The sequence below is a fragment of the Limulus polyphemus genome, unplaced genomic scaffold, assembly GCF_000517525.1.
Source record: "Limulus polyphemus unplaced genomic scaffold, Limulus_polyphemus-2.1.2 Scaffold1386, whole genome shotgun sequence".
NCBI lineage: Eukaryota > Metazoa > Arthropoda > Merostomata > Xiphosura > Limulidae > Limulus > Limulus polyphemus.
The window spans coordinates 213,637-220,951 of NW_013666996.1; positions in this window are offsets into that span (position 1 = coordinate 213,637).

Below are 7,315 nucleotides of genomic sequence, written 5' to 3' on the forward strand. Positions count from 1 at the left end.
CTAAATCTGCAGCTTACTTTCCCTCACGACATGATTATATGTCTAAATCAATATTGTATAATATTTATATAATTGTGTGTTGCTAAGTTGACGACGGATTTTCATTTTGTGTTGCTAAGGTTACAGCAAACTCTTTCTCCCGTGATTAATCAAGCTTCCTTCTTACGAAACTATACGAAACTCAAAATCGATACAGAACAAAACCTAATGATAGCTAAGGCTTATCACAGAGCGTCATACTGCTTGTTTTTTTAGTTCATTTTAAAAATACTTCTACACTGCTAGTTATAAGTTATATACTTATCCATTGTATTGATATAGTGGTTGTTTATGACCAAACGGCCTAAGAGTTTGAAACTGAAACACCCTCGTTATTCTGAATATTTCCTACAATTACTTCAAGGTAAGTATTTTATTTATAGGCTTTGAGCAATACACTTAAATTACTATCTTTTAAGCTGTGTTACAATCCAATAGCTCGTACTTTCAGTTTACACTAAATAATGATGTCCATCATTTTGTGCTTCTTATCATTGCTTAGCACATTAATTATGTCTTGAATCAATGCAGCTCTATATTAAAAGTCTTGGAAATACGCAGAAAGAAGATTATTAATTATCTTAAATATTATTATTATCTTATGATTGTTATGCAATCTTCAAAATTAAATGACTTTTTTGTATCTGTATTTCCCATTAATCCACCATAAGTACGATAGTACTTACAGTAGGAATGGGCCAAATGTGCAATACATATTAAAATCTCAAACACGCTGCAAACAGCACTTTACACACACTGTTGAGTAGTAAACAAACTAACTGCAAAGTAACAAGCCACTAAAGCACTTGAGAAAGTCGGTAGAGTAAAACCTAAAATTTCACAAAACTACAAATTTGTCAATCTGACAATCTCACTGACTGATTGACTAACATTGTTGGAAAGGCATATCGGTCTTCTGCCTTCACCATATGCAAATCTAAATGCAAATCGAAATTGAATTACGCTACCTTGGCTAAAAGAGTTTTTCTTAGTTTTACTTATAACCTTGGTAATAACAATAACCATTTTTCAACACTACTAATGAGCTAACAATACACTAGTGGCTATATTATATGATTACGAGCTCGCTCTATGAGTTTTCAAGTAACAACCCGCCCTCATATCACGTGCGGGTGCACGATTGCTTATGCGCACGTGCTACGTGATCAGCCTGTAGCTGTATGAGCTAGATTAAAAAAAAACGTGGACAATGTAGATTCACTAGATCTATGTTCTAACTATGATCTAACTTTTTAAAGCGAAGATTTCAGTTCTACACATCTGACTCGAGGGCTTTCTGTTGGAAAAAGCAATTCTATCATAGCAGTCGGTGCTTAAGACGTGAGGACGAACGCTACCATTACCGAAGTCTGACACAGCTTTGCTCAAGCACTCTGGACTGAAAACAAGAATGATAAGTCGTATAATTTATCCTCGCATTGTTTTCAAACTAAGTATGACCTATTGATATCTAAGGTTGTGCTTGAAACAGTGCGATTTTTAAAATATGCCTTTCAAGGAAACCAAACGAGAGAAAAGGAGAAAATCTTATGTTGATAACCTTGAAAAGTCTTTGTTCCAGCAAAAAAGAGGATTACTGCAAGAATAGAGATAATGTTAGAGACAGTAATGCTGAATATGAGAAACAAGCCTTAGCCATTCATCCAGCCGAAGAAAAGGCTGACACCCTGGCTAGATGGAAGATAAAATATAGCAAAAATATCAGCAGAAACTAGGAAATGTCGAGACTTAGCCCCAAGAAAAACTACGAGAGGGATAGGCCTAGAGCCAACTCCCTCTCGAGACTTAGTACCAAAAAAAAGTTATGAGACAAGTGTAAAAAAAAATTGTAACTAAAAAAAATTAGGAAGTAAAAATGGGGGCAACAAAAAGTAAGGAAACAAGGTAGGAATGGAATAACATTACAACACTTGGTGGTTTTGACATGGTGCAACCTCAAAGTGGGTGTGGCCAGCGTTCCGCCAATTTCTACTTCGTGTTTTACTTTGAACTTTGATCCAATTATAGACTTGAATTATGTTTTATCAATATCTAATCCTTTCTAAATACACAACAAATTTAAAAATTTTAAAAATCGGCGGTTGTGATATTATTCTTTTAGCTCACCCCTTACAAGTCATATAGCTATAACATCTGCCATAAACAAAGTATAACTATTGGAGCTTCCTGTCTAATTTCTGACATCAAACTCCCCTCTTATGATATCTTGCATTTTGTTAGGGTCATGTAATTTGATTACAAACAAGTGTCTGTACTTGGTTGCTAAAACAAAGTTTACAACACAGAAATTTAGCTATATACACCTTTCGTTTACTTTGAACAATTACGAAGCTACAAAAAGCACACGCAATCGGAAAGGGTGGAACAATGACCACACCCACTTAGACGTTGCACCTTGTCAAAAACTACCAAGTGTTGTAATGTTATCCCGCCCATTCCTACCTTGTTGCCTTACTTTTTGGTGATCCTATTCCTACTTCCTAATTTTTAAAATGTAAAACTAGCATAAAATATCCACGCTCTGCTGCCAGATTCTAAGGTCCCCTCATGATTCACAGAGGGCTCAATGTACCAGTCATACATCTCCATTATTTTAATTACTTCTATAGCTATCCCAATGTGCAAATTCTATAACTGATTTGTCTGTTGCCATTTCCCGAACTTAAATCAATTCAACTCTTTTTAAAAGCAAATAGATTTAGTTTAGCTTCTCAGATTCGTTTTTCTTCCTGTGTTTTTATTTGAATTCTCTTCACTCTCCGAATTCTCCAATATTCTGTGTTTCATATTTTTCTTCCCGTTGTTTGTTGCCGTTTCCCAAACTTAGTTCATTTTAAGTATTTTTTAATTTCCATGTTTGTATTGAAAAAGAGTATTTGACAGAAAAACTCCACACATTGTTCATTCAGTAAGTAAGACTTAGAAAAAAAAACATGATAGTTTCTATAGACCTTAACGAAGCAGAATTATGGGGCTTAAGGGCTATAGTGCAAAACTATAGGGCAAAAAATTAGCTAAAATTTTTTTAGTCAAATCTAAAAAACAATACCCAGGTGCACAACCTCAGAATCCCCTTAGTATGCGTACAAAGATTAAGGTCTCTAGGTTCTTTCCTCTTAGAGCTATGTCGGTCACACACATACACACACACACACTCACACAGGCTCTTTTATCATTATAGATAAGTGATTAAATTTTTTGATATTTCATAATATTTTCCACAGATGGCAGTAAAATAGTTTGCTATTTCCGATTGACATTAAAAAATTCCCCTTATGATTAGGGCGCTGGACTCCCATTGTGAGGATCGCGGGTTCGAATACCTCTCACCCAACACGTTCGCCTTTTCATCTGTGGGGGCGTTATAATATTATGCTAAATTAGGGATGGCTAACTCAAATAGCTGTCGTGTAACTTTGCGCGAAATTCAAACCCTTTGTGTTTTAATATAATTGAAATACTGACAAGTTAGAATAAAGGAATTATATTTGAAGCATTTTTTCGTACTGTAATATCTTTGTGTACAAACAAAATTGTGTTCCTAATAAGCTGCGATCGTCAAAAACGCCTTTTACTTTCTGTAGTTGAACCGAAGTTCTGCCTTTTTGATAATCACGTTATGTATAAAAAACAGAAATACATTACGGAGCAACAAGAGAAATTTAAAGGTAAATCTTAGATGATGGTTGAAAGCGTCTGCACCAGTGTAATTTTAGTGCATTTATAGACAAATATTCTAAAAAATTAATCGTTGTGTCTGTAAGTGAAGCGATACTCAGCTCTACTGCTTAAATTATTTAAGTACGGATCCTCATTCACACGTCATCGACCAGATAATGTACCAGAATATATCGTTTCATTTAGTTAATGTATCTATGTAAAAGCAATATAAATGTCTTGTTCAAGCGTCACGTCCAAAGCAGTGATAAACAAGGATACTTGTTAATTTCTTCTCAAAAAGAAACTGTATTGCATTTTGTTGTTTCAAAGTTGTCCAATAGCCACTACCTTCCTGGACTTGCACATCTTAAGGATTGTACTGTATACTACTTGATGTTTTTTGTTTGTTATTTTATCATTAGTAAGAAAGAGAATGGACAATAAATTGCGTTTGTCCTAATTATCCGATAGGCTTGGTTGGAGATAAAGAATAATGTACGTTTACTTTGTCCCCCCAGCCCCCCAGTGGCACAACAGTATGTCTGCGGACTTACAACGCTAAAAACCGGGTTTCGATACCCGTGGTGGGCAGAGCACAGATAGCCCATTGTGTAGCTTTGTGCATAACTTCAAACAAACAAAATTGCCCCCCCCCCCTAAATAACGTAAATCTATAATATTAAAAAAGCCTGTCTGTGTGTGTTTATGACTGTCACAGCTCCAAGAGGAAAGAACCTAGAGATCTGAAACGTTTTACACATACTAAGGGGGTTCTGAAGATTTTAAGATTTTTTGTATAATAATAAAGTAGCCTGTGTGTCTGTGTGACCTTTATAGCTACAAGTGGAAAGAGACAAATTGTGTGCACCTGGGTATTATTTTTGAGATTTTTTTTATAATAATAAAAGAGCCTGTGTGTGTGTGATCGTTATAGCTCCAAGAAGAAAGAACCTAGAGACTAATTGTGTGCACCTGGGTATTATTTTTGAGATTTGATTCAAAGCATTTTGGCCAGTTTTTTGCCCTATAGCCTTTAAGCCCCATAATTCTGCTTTCTGAAGTTATAGACAAAAGGATATTTTTTTTCTAGTTCTTACTTAATGAATGAACAAATGGTTTCTGCCAAATACTCTTTTTCAACACACACATGGGAAGAAAAATACAAGTCTGAGAATTAGAAAAGTTAAATTGAACTAAGTTTGTGAAAAATCAACAAACAACGAGAAGTAAAATACGAATCAGAGAATATTCTAGAATTCGGAGAGTGAAAAGAATTCAAATAAAAACACAGGAAGGAAAAACGAATCTGAGAAGCTAAATTAAATGTATTATGTTTTATTAGAAGGTTCTGTTGTTTAACAAACGTTATAAATTATCAAAAGTAGCCTATTTTTTGAGAGCTATTTCACAATGATATTTGTTAGGGAAAGAAAGTAGCAATTCTAAACGTGAACTCCATTCAATGGCGCAGGTGTCGGACCCCCGCTTTTCTATTCGTTCCAGTTAAAATGCATCAAAATTAGGAAGATTACTCAGAAAAAGCAGGAGAATTTATAATATTTAATCCAAAACCAAATATCTTCCAGGGTCCTAAGGTGAGCCTTGGACCCCGGCCGTAATGGGTACACCTATGGCACACATTCCCTAGCTTCGCCCGTTTTTAATTTGCCTCCTACACCCCTGATATTATTGTGTATTTTGTGAAAAAAAAGTGGATGAATAAATTTTTAGTAGATCTGTGAAAAAAGAGCTCTCTTTCAGTATACAAAAATCTCTGTCCCTTTTTTTTGTCTTATAATGTTCAGTCTTAATTAATTTTTCAAGTAATAAGTAAATGTGATATTTACCGAAACAAGAAACATATCAACCCATTTCAGGGCAGGGAAGTTTTCATTCTATCCGGCTGAGATCAGTACCTCTCTCGTCATTCTGTTTGTTTGCTACACAAGGGCTATCTGTGCTCTGCCCACCACGGGTATCGAAACCCGGTTTCTAGCGTTGTAAGTCCGCAGTCATACCGCTGCGCCACTGAAGGGTCGTTCTAGCTTCGTTAATATAATAACATGCTACTCGATGGAACTAAACTTGTTTTTCTGTTTGAGAAATGATTTGGCATATCTTTAACGCAACATCATCTTTACTATTTGTCATCGCTTGGATCAACACTCGGATCAAGCACTCTATAATTTATGTATCAACGTCATAGATATCGTATTCTGTGGCTGGTGACAATTTTGCAGACTGTTTTTCTTTAAAGATGTGAGATGTTTTCTCGTGTTCCTAATTTTGTTGACGGAAGGTTTAAAATAAATTACTTGCTTTAGTTAATTAAATAAAGCTTAAAAACTTCAAAGAATATATTTTAATAAAAACAGAGTAAATATAAAATAATTATATGAAATGTGTGTATTTATATATGCATATACATATTGGAAGGGTGGCTAGAGTCTTCCTCAAGAAGTTATTGAACTAACTCAGTTAAAGGCCCTGGTGTTAAAAAAAAAACAATCCTCTGATGTCATTACCAGAAACTCTTCACAGACTCAGAAATCTTAAGATGCTGGTTGTAAGTTTTTGCTTTTTAGAAGATCTTCCAGATAGGTATGATGAAGTCTTCTTATCAAAATTAGCTTTTCAAAAGGTGTTTCTGCCTTCTTGAAAGATTTCCTCTCTCGTCTACACTCATGTCCATACCTTGTATTACTTTATCTTTACTATTTGTCATTCCTTTGTTTCATCTTATAATATTTTTTCAAATGTACTAATTAATGCTATAGCTACAAGTGTACGTACTTTGGGTTCATCGAGCTGCATAAATATGATAAAGAAAACTCATTGATTTTCGTTGATGTATTTCCAGCATAAGTAAAGAAGATGTTTTGAAATATATTTCGATTGTTTAGTTAATCTTTGTATATTGAACCTAGAAAAGCGTATATATATATATATATTCTTTCACCGCTGTGGTATATTTGTGTAATCATGTTTTATACCCGCTTATTTTGTCAGAATAAGTATTAAGTAGAGATTAGACTTCCTCCAGTTTTTTGCTAACTGTTAGGAAGAAAAGCATACGTAATGCTTAAGCCTTGGCGTTACACGTGTAGTTCATTTAGGCAACCTAGGTGGCATTAAAAGAAAACGAGCTAAAACAAACTGATTAATATGAAGCCATAATTTCAGGTCAAGTGCACATTTTTCACAGTACTGTATTGAAGTTAATATTTTTTTCTTTTCCTCTACAGTGAGTCAATAAGATTTTAAACAAGAGAATCATAATTTTTAATTATTAAGGCTTCTCGTTTAGCAATTTCATCACAACGTTCTTTTTCAATTATACAAACAAAAATGTTCATTATTGCAAAAAAAAAAAAATTCTTTCTCGTACTAAGTATTTAGATTTTATGCTTAATTATTCTGAAAAGAGAGCAGTTATTTAATAACTGACACCAAAATTGCTCGAGGCTGATTTAAAAAAAAATCGAATATGAATGCTTATATGTACGAGTTTATATCACTTTGGCTCAGTTAAAAAAGTTCTTAGATATAAATAATTTATTATCTCATTTTACTAAATTTTCTTGTTTATTTTTAT